Here is a 14,509-nt window from a genome sequence, read left to right as displayed (position 1 = left end):
GAATAGTGTGATTTGGCTGAAGCCACGTGTGTTTTAGCCAATCACAGCCATTCAATGATGTCATTGAATGGATGTAACTGGCTGACGGCCTGTGTGTTAGCTTTCTGGAGGCGGGGATTTCAAGCCCCGCATTCAGAAAGCAATGCTGCGCCGGGGACGAGTAGCGAGCGACATCCTGCCGGAGCGCGACAGAACGCCGGGGGAGGTGAGTACTGATTTTTTTTTTTCTCCACTGTAATACCGGCGTATAAGGTGAAAGTTGGGGGGTCGTCTTATACGCCCCGTCGCCTTATACGCCGGTATATACGGTATGTCCATGCAAAATGTTTTGTCTTTTTTTTAAATTTACATAGATTTCCAACTTTCTGTTTTCACTTTGTTATTATTGGGTTTTGAGTGCGGATTGATAAGGAAAAACTTGATATATTTTTATAAATTTGTACAAGGCCACAACATAACAAAATGTAAAGAGTGAACGAATCTTAAGACTTTCTGGACCCACTGTATGTGTGCTCAGAAACACTGCCTGGGACCAATTGAGGCTATTATTATTTTGATAAGAATATTGCAGCCCGATTCTTACTATCAAAATGGCAAAAACCTGGAGAGGACCCAATTACAAAGTCAGTGGTGTATGACGAATCTGTCACAACTAGGACTTCTCTTATATACAGAACATATGGGATTTCACTATAAGCGATCATCACTTGTGATCGCCTGTGATCAGGGAAGTTTTTATAGGTGGAACTACAACACTTCTTTACCTTTTATCCAGTCACACATGTAGATTTTGCTGCATTTTCAGTGACTCTTTTTTGTCCGGCTAAAAAAGACTACCAGGGATGAAAACCCAGAGAAATGGAGGCCAAAGTGGTTATTTCACACACGTTCCATTGAGGATCCGTCTCAATGTCGATTACCGCATAAATGTTGGAAACCTAAGTTGAAGAGCAGGGACGGACCCGAAGACGCAGTCTGAAATTAGCCTAATCCTTGTGTTGCCTTGCCAAGACACTAATCGGGATGGCTGGAGAGTTTGGAGCCTCAGTGGTGACTTCTTCAGTTATGCGCAGATACGGCAGCTCAGTTCAGATGGTCCAGTTTCTCCTTTGGGCTATAAAAAACTACCTTTATTACAGCATAGTAGCTGGGCTGCAGAGCCTCATACTAGGTGAGAGGATTCCTGACACTAGATTTCCCTGAAGTGTTCTTGCCCTTGTCCCTGCATGCAATCACAGATTTGTCACCTGATGTTATAAGTTATGTGGAAGTTGCCATCACAGAAAGGTCCAGTGCAGCTGTAAATCTTGTGGCTTAAAGCTCTTATTACAATACATATACACTACCGGTCAAAAGTTTTACAACACCTCAATTTTTCCAGTTTTTATTGATATTTACAGTTTAATGTCTCCAAATGTACTTTGCAATGAAAGCATATAACAAATAAGTTACGATCAATAAAGATAATGGATTAACTTTGTTTCATCAAATGAAATCTAGATTTTTGACTTCACAGTTGCCCTCTGATATAACAGCTTTACACAATTCGAGGCAGTCTACAATTGCATTCAAAAATTTCTTCCCAACATTGTTGCAGAAGTTCCCACAAATGTGCTGCACTTGTAGGTTGCTTTGCTTTCACCCTTCTGTCCAATTAATTCTAAACAAGTTCAATGGGTTTTAAGTCTGGAGACTGTGCGGGCTATTCCATTCTTTGCAAGTTACCGGTGGTTTCTTGTCTTCTTAAAGTGACCCTCCAGCCATGAAGAAACAAAGATGGACAAACCACTTCTCTGACAACCTGATGCACACCATGTATAGTATATATTGGTAGTCTAAGATGCTGCGTGCTGCTTTGACTGGCTTACTTTTGAGCCTTTGAACCATTTCACGTTATTTGCTGGACTTGACTGTGTTAATGTAAAAAATAACTGAAAAAATTATATAACTATAAAATGGCATAGTAAGCCATGGTAGGCTTGAACAATCTCACTGTTTGGAATTACAAGTGTTCTACAATGGGTAATATGTGATATGTATGATTTCTGTTAAAACTTTCAATAAAAACTTATTGAACAAGAAACAACTGGAAAAATTGAGGTGCTCTCAAACTTCTGACCGGTAGAGCACACAGATCAGAAGTGTCCAAAAAGTAACCCGAGGTGGAACGATGCTGGGCGATCACTTTGTAGATTTGAGTACTTCTCCTGTTTCCCTGAAAATAAGCCCTAGAATGATTTTTCAGGACTTTCGAAGATGCTTGAAATGAAAGCCATACTCCAAAGATAAGCTCTTGTTACAGTTAATAAAAAAGTCAATTTAAATAGTGTCCAGTTTGCTATACATGTAAAAAAAAGTAAAATCTTTTGGAGCAAAAATTAATATAATACTCTGTCCTATTTTCAGGAAAACTGGGGATTAGTAACTGAAAATCTCACCTGCCTCCACAACATAATGTAGTACTTCCAGAAAGACGTGAGGGACTAACAGCAGAAAACTGACACTTTACAATTCAATTTAGGCCTCCTGGAGACGGCTGGGTCGGCATCCCGAGGGATGCTCACCGTACCACTGTGGCTCTCCTGCTACCGGCGTCTCCCCGCTCTGCTATGTGCCGGCCAGCCTGCACATGCGCAGAGTGGAGCCGGTGCGTCACCAGAAATAGGACATACCGCGGTCAAAATGCAGCTGTCTGCATAGGATTGCATTATCTAATGCAATCCTATGGCAACGGGCACGGACGGAAATTCTGCAGGAAATCCTGCCGCAGAGTTTCCGGCCGTGTGCATTTGGCTTTAGTGAGGAATAACGACATTCAACACATTTTTTTAACACTTTTGCTGTGTTAGCAGGAAATGAGGGAGTGTAAGCATGGAGCCACAGGTACACATAGGGGGAGACAAGATAGTAGGAAATATTTAATGAAGGCTATTTGCAAAGTTGCTTTATTTTCAATTTTAGATGCATCTGAGCAATGAAAAAAATGTGTAAATTTGTGAAGGTGTAGATCAGCTGCTGTCAAATAAACAGGAGCCAGACCTCTGTAATACAAGGCGAGTCACCGTCCCTGTGGTCCGAGCCTTAATAGTTTTGCTTGGCCAACTTTCTAATGATTTACAGGATGGAATTCATCCCTAGAGACTCTACTAGTGTCAGTGACCAGACTGTAAAACTGGCTGTGAACTCCTTGTGTCATGTGGCTATTGACATGTTTCTCTAAGGAACTGCCAGAGAGGATCAAGCAATGGGTAGGAGATGCACCATCTGAGAACAATTTCTGCTCACTACCTCTCCACAGTCTGAATCATTTATACTCAACTTGAAAAGTTTTAAAGTCTTGATGATAAATGAGTCTCTTAAACAAAAGGAAAACCTACTGATAGGACATTTAATGCTCTGTGTAAAAGGTTGACTAGTTCCAGAAGAATCTCTAGAACCGATAGGCACAGGTGATGCAAACTAAAATCTGACTTGGCTCTTCTTGACTCTTCCTGCAAATTCCAGAAGCACCATATTATAACGCCAGACCATTCATCCCTCCTGTAAGCAGAAGACTGACCTATTGAGATATGTAAATACACATCTTCATCTTTGCAGGAGGGTTCACCTTGATAGTCCCAAGCTTTCTTCCAGACAAATCTGTCAAACAACCTGTCAATCATTTTGTTGCAGAGTTCATATGGTAGAGAACAGTAGAAAAGCTTCCAACAAGTCAAAACAGTCCTCCCAGATATCTCCAGTACTCTAGTCAGGGGGTATGGAGATTAGTGAAAGATCTTATTTACATCAAGTGTTTCTTCTTCAATTGTAGTTCAAAATGAAGTTGCTCTGGTCCGTTATCACTACCATCAACACCCAGGACTAGATGTCTAATAGATCTGAGGGATCTGACCTCCCCATTCTGGTTCTTGAGTGTCACAGATGATTTCTCAGGTTTGCAGTACTAGAAGGACACGGGTCACACACTACTACCTGCCATTTGTTCAACCTTGCATCTGCACCATGAGTATTCGCCATGGTCGCTATAGCCTATCATCAGCCTTGAGAATGGAAGGAATATTTATTAAGCAATATGGGGAGATCAAAAGAGTTTTAGATCAAAGTAGAATTACAGTACTGGGCAAAAGTTTTAGGCAAGTGAGGAAAAATGCTGCAAAGAATGCTTTCCAAAACAGACGTGTTAATAGTTCATTTTTGTCTATTAACAAAATGCAGAGTGATTGAACAAAAGAGAAATCAAAATCACATTGATATTTGGTGTGACTGCCCTTTGCCTTCAAAACAGCATCAGTTCTTCTAGGAAGAGTTGCACAAAGTCAGGGATTTTATAGGATTATAGTCAGGTGTATGATTAACAATTATACCAAACAGGTGATAATGATCGCTATTTTCATATGTGGGTTGAAACTGTAATTTACTGAAACAAACTGCTGTGTGGAAGACTTAAAACTGGGTGAGGAACAGACAGACTCTGCTACAAAAGTTAAGTTGTGGAAGACCGTTTCAAGTCAGAAGTCATACACCGTGGCAGTGTCTGGCTCCAAATTTATTCTGTGGCAGAACAAATATCTCAAACATACAAACAATGTCATTAACCGCTATCTTCAGCATAAAGAACAGGGAGTCCTGGAAGTGATGACATAGCCACAGAGCCCTGCTCTCATCATCATCAAGCCTGTCTAGGAATTCATGAATAGACTGGAGGATTTGAGCAAACCTACACCCATAGATCTGTGCTTAGTTCTCCTAGATGTTTGGAACAACATCTTGGCGAAGTTCCATCAAAAACTGTGTACAAGTGTACCTACAAGTACTGATGCTTTCCTAACCCCTTAAGGACCAGATGCTTTTTAGGAATTTTCCCATGTGGTGGTTTTACTGCCCTATTTTCCTCTTTAGCTACCAGAATTATTTTTGCTGTTATTTTTTTTCCATGACATATAGGACTATTTTTCACTTATTTGTCTTTTTTCATTAACTTTTTTCTATTTCTTAGTTTTATTGGGGGTAAAAAGAGAAAAAAAAAGATTTTTTTAAATTTTATAGTTTTTTTTTTAATTAGTATATTTACGATAAAATAAAGCACGGAAATTAGTTCCTCTTTTTGTGTTGGATGTTTTGATATATAATTTGTATAGTCTCAGATTACAGGGCAGTTATGATGATGGTGTTGGTTGGAGAGGGGTATTATATATAAATATATATATATATATATTTTAATTATTATTCTTTAATTTTTGTTTTACTTATTTTTGGACCTTTGTTTTCAACAACTATGTCCCCCATGACATCATATAAGACCTCAGGGGGGTCATTCACAATGTCTTTTTTTCATCATTTTCCACTGTAGCTAGGATATCTATAGGAGCCCCAGTTGGAGGGGATATTATTACCCTAGTGTGACAGTAGTAACTAACACAGAAGAACACGATTGTCAGCTGCACTCACCAATCTTCCAATCGTGGATGGAGTGGTATTAGATGCACACTTCGTAGGGACAAGATCCTGATCCCATAAGCAGTCCACAGATTCCAATAAGAGAAAGCAGCATCAATGGTGTAAAGATCAGATTTTCAACATCTCTTTCTTCATAATAAACCACTTTTTATTTCCATTCCTTGGTCAAGGTATACAGCAACAACTGTTTCGACCCGCAGCATGGGTCTTTTTCAAGCTGATTCACATAAACATTGCTATTACCTCCATTATATATCAGGTAACAATTAAATATACCCAATCACCATTGCACCTTTGATTACAATTAGAAAACACATGTGTGATACCTCTATCCTCTCCTTGTCATAGCGTGGCATGTGAGTGACATCATCTGCATTCACTCCCTTATGATTATCAGTATACATCCAGGCATCGGCATCCATCAGGACTTTTGTGCATGCGCGAGATTTACAACCTCTCGCGTGATATCCCAAACTTTCACTTATTGGAATCAGTAGTCACTAACACAGCTGATCTGCGTCTGCCAGGACCCTGCAGCTCTGCTGTGGCAGGTGGCACATGGCTGTCACATGATCACTGGCTGGAATAGCGGAAGTAACACTTCTGCTTCCTCTCTTCATTACATAGAGCTTGTTGAGCACTATGTTGCCTGTAAAGGAGAAGTTAGAAGTTGTTAAATTCAGCTTCTGCTTCCTCCTTCGGGTCCTCGGTTGTGACTAACAGCTGAGGACCCAATCTGCTTCTGCTAGATTGCAGGAGGTTTACTATCAGCTGGGATTAAAGCCCAGGACCAAGAACCTTAAATTTGCTGTGCTTTGCCCTTAAGGGGTTAAAGGCACAGGGTGGTCACCAAATATTGATTTGATTTCTCTTTTGTTCATTTGCTTTGCATTTTGTTAATTGCCAAAAATAAACTAACACTTCTATTTTTTACAGCATTTTTGTGTTGCATTTTTTCCATACCTGTCTAAAGCTTTTGCACAGTACTGTCCACTCTAGAGTTACAGTATAGCCAAGGAGCATGTCAGTATATAAACAACATCACTAGGAACACCTCTAAGGGCTCCTTCCCACGGACGGATTTCCGCCGCGTAATATGCGGCGAAAATCCGCCGCGTTGCCCGCAGCTATTAGGTTCTATTGAAACTAATAGCTCAGTGCTCACGGTGCGAAATTTCACTGCAGAATTCCGCACCGTGAAATCACCCGACCTCACCCGCGGCATGCTCTATTTGCCGCGGGTGTACGCGCGGATGGCTTCCATTACAGTCAATGGAAGCCGTCCGTCACACTATCTTCCGCTGTAGCACAGCGGAGGATAGCGTGAAACCGCTTCCCCGCCTACCGCGTCATATGAGCGTGTCGTGACGTGGCCCTGGGTGTCACATGACGCGGCGGCGCTTCACGCCGAAGCGTCATGTGGGACGTAGGACGCAAGATCCGCAGGTAGGTATTGGGCTCTCTGGGGGGCGCCGTGACGGGCTCGCGGCGGAGCCCGTCACGGCCGTGTGCAGCCGGCCTAAAATATAACTTTCAATAAGATAAATCTAAAACCAGGCCAGTGAAACAAGAAATACAAAACAAAATAAACAGAGCCCAGACTGCTAAATAAGCAAACCTAGACCAATTTGTTCCTAAATCATAAACTCATGGGAGACAACATTGAAAAGCAAAAGAAAGTGTACTGATGAAGTAAATAAATTTGTTGTAATCAAATGCGCAACCACAGAGTACAAACAGGAAAAATCTATAGATGAATTTCCAAATACTGAAACACGAATACTGTCCTATACCTAATGAATAGAGAACAGAGCATATAGGTCAATTAGCTATAATTCGAAACTACTCAGAATAGTCACATTCGGCCCAAGCTCAGTCCTCCACTTATATGGTTCAGATGTAATGCTCTAAATGCCTGGTAAGTCTAGAACTCCAATGATGAAAAATGACTGAATAACATCAGGTTAAACAGCTCTGATAGCTTCAAGTTAAAATGCTCATAGTCTAAAGCTACAATAGTTCTCCATTCCAATAGATCTAGATAACCTGGAGTTAAATAACTCATCAGGTTAAATAGTATAGTTTGAAGCTACAATAGCTCTTAAGTTTAATAGCTCAACACGTTTCCCCAGTGCGTCAGCAATGGATCATCAGGAGCGCAGTTAGTAAAAATCTGTCACATCCAAACAGGACACTCTGGATTTGTAACCCTGAAATTCTCACACAACTGTACACAAAACTGGTAAACAATAAAGGAAAATGACACAAGAAAAACACTGTCCCTAAAGACCCTTTACCCAGAGAAGGGACCTGCCTATGCGCAGATAACCCACCCTGAGAAGAGCGAACCTGATCCCGAACCTAGGCCGCTAAATGACCCGACATGGGATAGGAGAAAACTACCGCACGCAAGATGTAAATGAGAAACCTCAGTGCTTAGCTTTGAGAAGACTCAGGCAAACAGGAGATCCAGCACCAAGCTCTGACTTCCACCACATTCAGAGGAAGGCTGAAATTAAACAGCACTGAGCTAAGCACCAGGTGAGGTTAAATAGTCCTCCCAAATTACCCACAGGTTAGACCAATCAAGTCTTACCTAATATCATTCCCACCAGAGCCAGAAGATGGAGAAACAAATACAAAACCTGTACCAGATTACTAGACAGGAAGAGATCCCAGAACACTATCCCTAGGCATAAGCAGGAATATGCCTGCTCAACTAAATAAAACGGCACCAATATGGCTTCAATGACTCTTAGTTGTAGACAATGTATATGATTTAAGTAGCTCCTAATTGTAGCAAACTATTACGTAGGCTAACATCTAGTCAGAACAGCCCCCGTATGGCTATGATAACTCCTATTGGTGGAACAATAAAGAAGCACCAATTTAGCTAAACAAGCCCTTAGTTGTAGGAGACTAAATACAAAATAAACTCTAAACCACCATCCCTGATAGTAGACTGGTGGTACGAATTAGGATCAGCCAGTATACCAGATAGACATCCAGTTTAAATAGCCAAGTAGCTGCCACGCATTTTAAGGGGCTCGGCTTCACCAACCACTAGGTGATAGCCTCTCTAATTACCCACCTCACCAGTGACATGCATCAGGCAACCCATACGAGTACACTAGGACAGGCCGACATAAAAAAAGAGGCGCCGCGCCAAAAGAATCTCACAGCTCATGCGTGGGTCCATATGAGGAGGCACCTCCACTAACCCGCCCCACACAGAAGGAGAACCAGTAAGCATGCCCCCCCCCCAAACATACCCACGCTGCATCAAAGAAACCATTGTGCGTGAACCTCATCGTAGCAAAAGATTGTGAAGAGCAAGAGAGGGATATACCGATACAAATGGCCCCAGTGGTGATGAGACTAGATACGCTTCGCTCTGAGAAAAAAGAAAAAGGCAAATCACAACCTCTAGCAATAGTAAATAAGACAAGACTGTCAGATGAATAGCCATAAGCTAAACTCAAATAGAAGGACAGATACAATAGAAAGATTATAGTTGACTAGTAACATGCAAATAGCATGTAAAATAAAGGTTGCTAAATTAAATAGAAGATGTAGGATGGGGGTGGGAGAGAGTGGGGCGAAGAAGATGGAAAGAGCATCAGATGGGTCCCCTTTTTGTTACCTTTTCTATAATCTTTCCTTTTTTTTATTTTGGAACTCTGCTACTGTGATTCTGTTTGTTTATCTTGAACTGAATGATCAGTATGATCAAAATAGGAGGGTTAAAAGTGATTAGCAAATCACAATGAGGAAACTGTATAGGCAACAGCGCTTCATGTAGAAAGTGAGAAGCCCGCGATCCAGCGGTGAAAATGCTCTGCACAAGCAGTTCTCATGCTCATTGATCCCATGTGGAAAACAACAATTAAGTCTGAAAATCCAGGCAGTTTCTTTGGAAAAGTCTCCTTTTTAAGTCCCCATGTCTTTCATTGTGGCGCACCTGCTCAATATCATGGAACCTCAATAAAACAACATCCCTGTTATGGTATACTAGCTGATATACCCAATTTCGTCCGAGTTAATTTGGTACAGGTGTTTACCTGTTGTTCACAATGAAATTTTTAATGAAGTTGTGGTTAATTCAGAGGAATAAAATATGCATACACATAGAGGAGCGTTAGATTCTCATCAGACTGCATGTACCGATGTCTTTCTGCAGAATGTGCCACCCCTCCCACTCTCCTCACTTTTTACCCTTAAGGCTGGGTTCACACAGGGTGTAATTGCCGCGGAATTTCCGTGCAGACTTTCAGCACAGAAATTCCGCCTGCGGCTTTTTATCCCGGGATTAGCCAGCAAAGTGGACGAGACTTGCAAAAATCTCGTTCACATGCTGCAGCTATTCCGTTGCCCTAAGCTGTGCTGAAATTGACATGCCAAGCAGAATTCAAAGAGACGGCATGTCAATTCTTTCCCCGTTTCCTCAGCAGCCTCTCTCCTCTCTATGGGGAAAGATGGCCGCAGTGGCATGCAGGCGGCGAAGCTCTCTCTCTCCCCTGCTACCCCCCGCTATTCCCGACGCCCCCCTGAGCACGCTCGGACAAGAATGCAGTTACTCGAGAAGAGCGAGTAACTGACTTATCCGAGCCTGCTCGCTCATCTCTATTGTAGCCCTCTGCTCCATCCCTGCAGTCTATGGCTACTTCCTTATGTAATCAGTATGTAGATAGGTAATTTAGATTCTCCTCAGTCTATTCACACAGATCAGTGTTAGATTCTCCTCAGTATAAACAAATATACATGTGAAGTGGATTCTAATCAGTATATAGAAAGATAGGTTATTTAAATTCTTCTCAGTATAAACACATATATGTACTACTAATAACACACATCTTTAGTGCGCAAACATGAAATTTGGCATGACCATTCTGTAGATTGTTAATGGGAAAAGTAAAGGGGTTGCACCTTGATTATTCAATTCTAAGCGTGAAAGTAAGTGACCCCCTATGTAATGTAACTAATATCACACATCTGTACCGTACAAGCTTGAAATGTGCCACAACCATTCTAACGTCTTAAATAGCAAAAGTAAAGGGACCTCAATATTCAATTCTAAACGTACAAAGCTTAGCGAAAATTGAATAATCAAGTTGTGACCTCTTTATTTTTTTAAATTTAGTATCTAAAGAATGGTTGTGCCAAATTCCACGTTTGTGTGATATAGATGTGTGTTGTTGGTTACATTGCATAGGGGGTAACTTACTTTTGCAATTAGTATTGAAGCTGCAACTTTCAGGTCGTGAGAGCTTAGCACTGCATTCTGCTGTCTTAACACGTATTGAATACTCAAGTTGCGACCAATTTACTTTTCCTACTTATGACCTAAAGAATGGCCGTGCCAAATTTCAAGTTTGTGCAGTACAGATATGTGTTATTAGTTACATTACATATGGGGTCACTTACTTTCACGCTTAGAATTGAATAATCAATTTGCAACCCCTTTACTTTTCCTATGTAAGACCTAAAGAATTGTTGTGCTAAATTTCAAGTTGGTACGACACCGGGAAGTTAGAGAAGGAGATTAGGTACATTACATGGGGAGTTCATTTACTTTTGCCCTTAGCATTGAATAATCGAGTTTTGACCCCTTTACTTTTCCTATTTACGACCTAAAGAATGGTTGTGCCAAATTTCATGCTTGTGCGGTACAGATGTGTGTTATTAGTTACATAACATAGGGGGGGGGGTCACTTACTTTTGCGATTGGCATTGAAAAATCAAGTTGCGACCCCTTTATTTTTCCTATTTAAGACCTAAACAAAGATTGTGCCAAATTTCAAGTTTGTATGATGCCTGTAAGTTAGAGAATTAGATTTGGTCCATTACATACGGGGTCACTTACTTTTGCAATTAGTTTTGAATAATCAAGTTGCGACCCCTTTACTTTTCCTATTTATGACCTAAAGAATGCTCGTGCCAAATTTCACATTTGTACAACACCGGGAAGTTACATAACATAAAGGGTCACTTAGTTTTGCACTTAGAATTGAATAATCAAGTTGCGACCCCTTTACTTTTCCTATGTAGGACCTAAATAATGCTCATGCCAAATTTCAAGTTTGTATGACACTCGGAAGTTACACAACATAGGGGTGCACTTACTTTTGCACTTAGCATTGAATAATCGACTTGTGACTGCTTTACTTTTCCTATTCAGGACCTAAGGAATGGTTGTGCCAAATTTCAAGTTTGTACGACACCGGGAAGTTAGAGAATTAGATTAGGTACATTACATAGGGTGCACTTACTTTTGCACTTAGCATTGAATAATTGAGTTGTGAACCCTGTATTTTTCCTATCCAGGACCTAAGAAATGCTCATGCCAAATTTCAAGTTTGTACGACTTCGGGAAGTTAGAGAATTAGTGGCGAGTTGGTCAGTCAGTGAGTCAGTCTGTGAGGGCTTTCACCTTTATATATATAGATTCTCATGTGGGATGCTGAAGGTCTTTCTTTATTCCGCAGGATAATGCAACATAGGCAAGAATTTGTGGCCTATATTGTTGCATGTCTTGCTTACATAATCCGGGGGACAAAAGCATGTCACTAAATAGACTACACTGCATGACTTGCAATGAAAAAAATCCATACTCAGAAATCTCTTGCCTGTTGGCACCCCTTCAAACAAGTTAGGCCCATTATCCACGGGCAGATCTGATCTGCATAATTCGCACGGGTACCTGCGTGGAAGATCCCTAAATCAAGCCACTTATAGGGATACATGGCCGTCCGCATCTAAATTAGAAAAAAAAATCGCAGCATGATCCATTTCAGTGCGAATCCCGCACGGACGGCTTCCATTGATGTCAATGGAAGCCATCCAAACCACGGCAGAGTTTAAAAAATCAAAACTCCATTGTGGATGTGCAGTGGCGCGCCAGCGGTGCTTCTACCCACATCCACAGTGGAGAAGATGGAAGACCCGCAGAAGACCCGGACAGGTAAGTAGGATACCCGCAGTGTCCTCTTCAACTGGCAGGGTTGGATTCTGCTGTGGCCTCCCGCATGCGGAATTCAATCCGCCCATGGATATGAGGCCTTTCAAATATAGCTACATGCCTTACAGTCACAGTATCTGAATGTTCATTTGATGATGTCTCAATGCAGCTACATTTCCAGATTTAGAACTGGTTCCAAATTACTATGTACCAGTCTATCACTGAGAATCCTCCCTCTTCTAAAGGTGATTCAAGCTCTTGGTGTTCAGACATTTGACAAGTCTTTGTCACTGCACAAAATCGTCCAAAAATCTTCTGAATATCATTAGCCCTTAAGTAAAACGTACTGATAATTCTGATCTTGTGGTCAGTATACGATCCTATGTTAGCCAAAGTTTTCAGGCTGGCATAAAATCCATTGTTTGACCTCTGGAAATTCTTGCAGTTTGAATGCAGTTCGTTCAGTGTTTCCAGCTGCTAAGCAATGGCCTTATTTTGCTTTGCATAATAATGAGTGCAATGTTTACTCCGCCAAGAGAAGAAGAATAGAATCTGCTGGCCAGATGTTTGCTCAATAACAATCGCCTAAACACACACCCACCTGAGCAAACAATTCCTAGAGTAAAATGCAGGAGATTAAAGCCATTAACTGCACATGTAACTTTATGTAAAAATATTGTCAGTTCTTTCAGTGGTTCTGCAGTGTAAGCAATGAACTTTGCATGTAAAAGGGCCTTGAGTGGGGGCACACGGCTCCCCACGGCTGTTCCTATCAAAGAGGAAAAAAATAAGCTCCAGAACAAATGAACTAAGCTGTAAAATGAAGACACTATGACATCTATACTGGGTCCCTCTTTGTTGAAGGTAATATGACACGGCCTGTAGTATAGAACTATGTAGGGCTTCTACATCAAGGCTAGCAAGTTTCATGTCATCAGTAATTAAAGCAGGCTCCAAGTGTCTGAGCATGTCCATCATATCACGAATATACGAGGCAAGAGCTTCCACATACGGACGTAGAATTTTATCTAGGTATACACTGGCATTTTGACAAAGGTTGTCGAAGATCTGAGATTACATATTATTGAAGGAGTTGTGGGCTGATGGCTAGAGGGATTCAGGTGATGAGGAAGGATCTGGGTGAAGGATCCCCTCCTTCTTTTGATTGTCCATATATTAAAATCTTTGAAAAGATCGTGCTATCTGAACTGCAAGAACCATTAAGACAAGGTTTGCCCTTTTGCAATCTATCAGCCAGTGAATTGCATTCTTTATGGTCACTTGAACAGGATAAGAATATTATCATTAAATCATCTGATAAAGGAGTTAATGTGGTGATTCTGGATCGGGATCCATATGTTAGAATCTGTAAGCGTATTCTGGATGATCCAGATAATTACAGGGTCTAATGGCCCATTTACACGGGATGATTATCGCTCAAAATGTGTTCAAGCAAACACAATTCAGTCAGCATCAAAACCATCACTGGATCGCGGGCTTGTTGTTCAGTGTAAACGCTCCACGCTCAGCGTTTCACATAGAAGGTGAAGCGCTGAGGGAGAAGCCCGCGAACCAGCGGTGAAGTCTGTCAGTCTAAACGCTCTGCACGAGCGTTAACGACCTTAGCGGTGACGTCAGCGCTCATGCAGTCGTTTACCCGACTGTCGTTCCGTGTGAAAGGGTCATTAGACTCTGATCCCTCTGACCTGTTCTCCAAACAACTTCATATCCTATTGTCACCAGCTTGATAATTTGATTGGTCAGAATGAATTAACCTTTATGGAACCACAGAATCTACAGTTTGCAACCTTTTATTCCACAAAGGTGTAAATCCATTGAAAGGATGCCCGATACCATTGTATAGCTAGATAAAATTCTATAACCATATGTGGAAGCCCTTACCTGGCATGTTCATAATACGATGATGCAAAGTACTGTCAAATATAGAAGTGTTAGGCCGAATGCACACTGCCAGGTCGGATTTCGACTGCGAAATCTCGCTTAAGAATCAGACCCTGTGCCACGGCAATGACCCCCGCGTACCTGTCATGTTGTCTTCTCTCCGCTCTGCCGGATGTGTCCTGGCGGTCGCGC

The 14,509-nt window shown here is 41.4% G+C and overlaps 1 protein-coding gene across 1 annotated transcript in view; it reads right to left on the bottom strand.

Annotated features, from left to right (window-relative positions):
- Positions 1-5,619, bottom strand: part of PARP10 (poly(ADP-ribose) polymerase family member 10) — a 67,485-nt gene extending 61,866 nt beyond the window's left edge. The window contains exon 1 of the mRNA XM_066578118.1: positions 5,449-5,619. The gene's annotated coding sequence lies outside the window, so the exon portion shown is untranslated. The remainder of the gene's footprint in view (positions 1-5,448) is intronic.
- Between the last annotated feature and the right edge of the window lie 8,890 nt (positions 5,620-14,509).

Source organism: Eleutherodactylus coqui, chromosome 9 (assembly GCF_035609145.1).
Source record: "Eleutherodactylus coqui strain aEleCoq1 chromosome 9, aEleCoq1.hap1, whole genome shotgun sequence".
Classification (NCBI taxonomy): domain Eukaryota; kingdom Metazoa; phylum Chordata; class Amphibia; order Anura; family Eleutherodactylidae; genus Eleutherodactylus; species Eleutherodactylus coqui.
The sequence above is the reverse complement of the archived record's forward strand: the minus strand, read 5'-3'. Positions and strand labels throughout refer to the sequence as shown.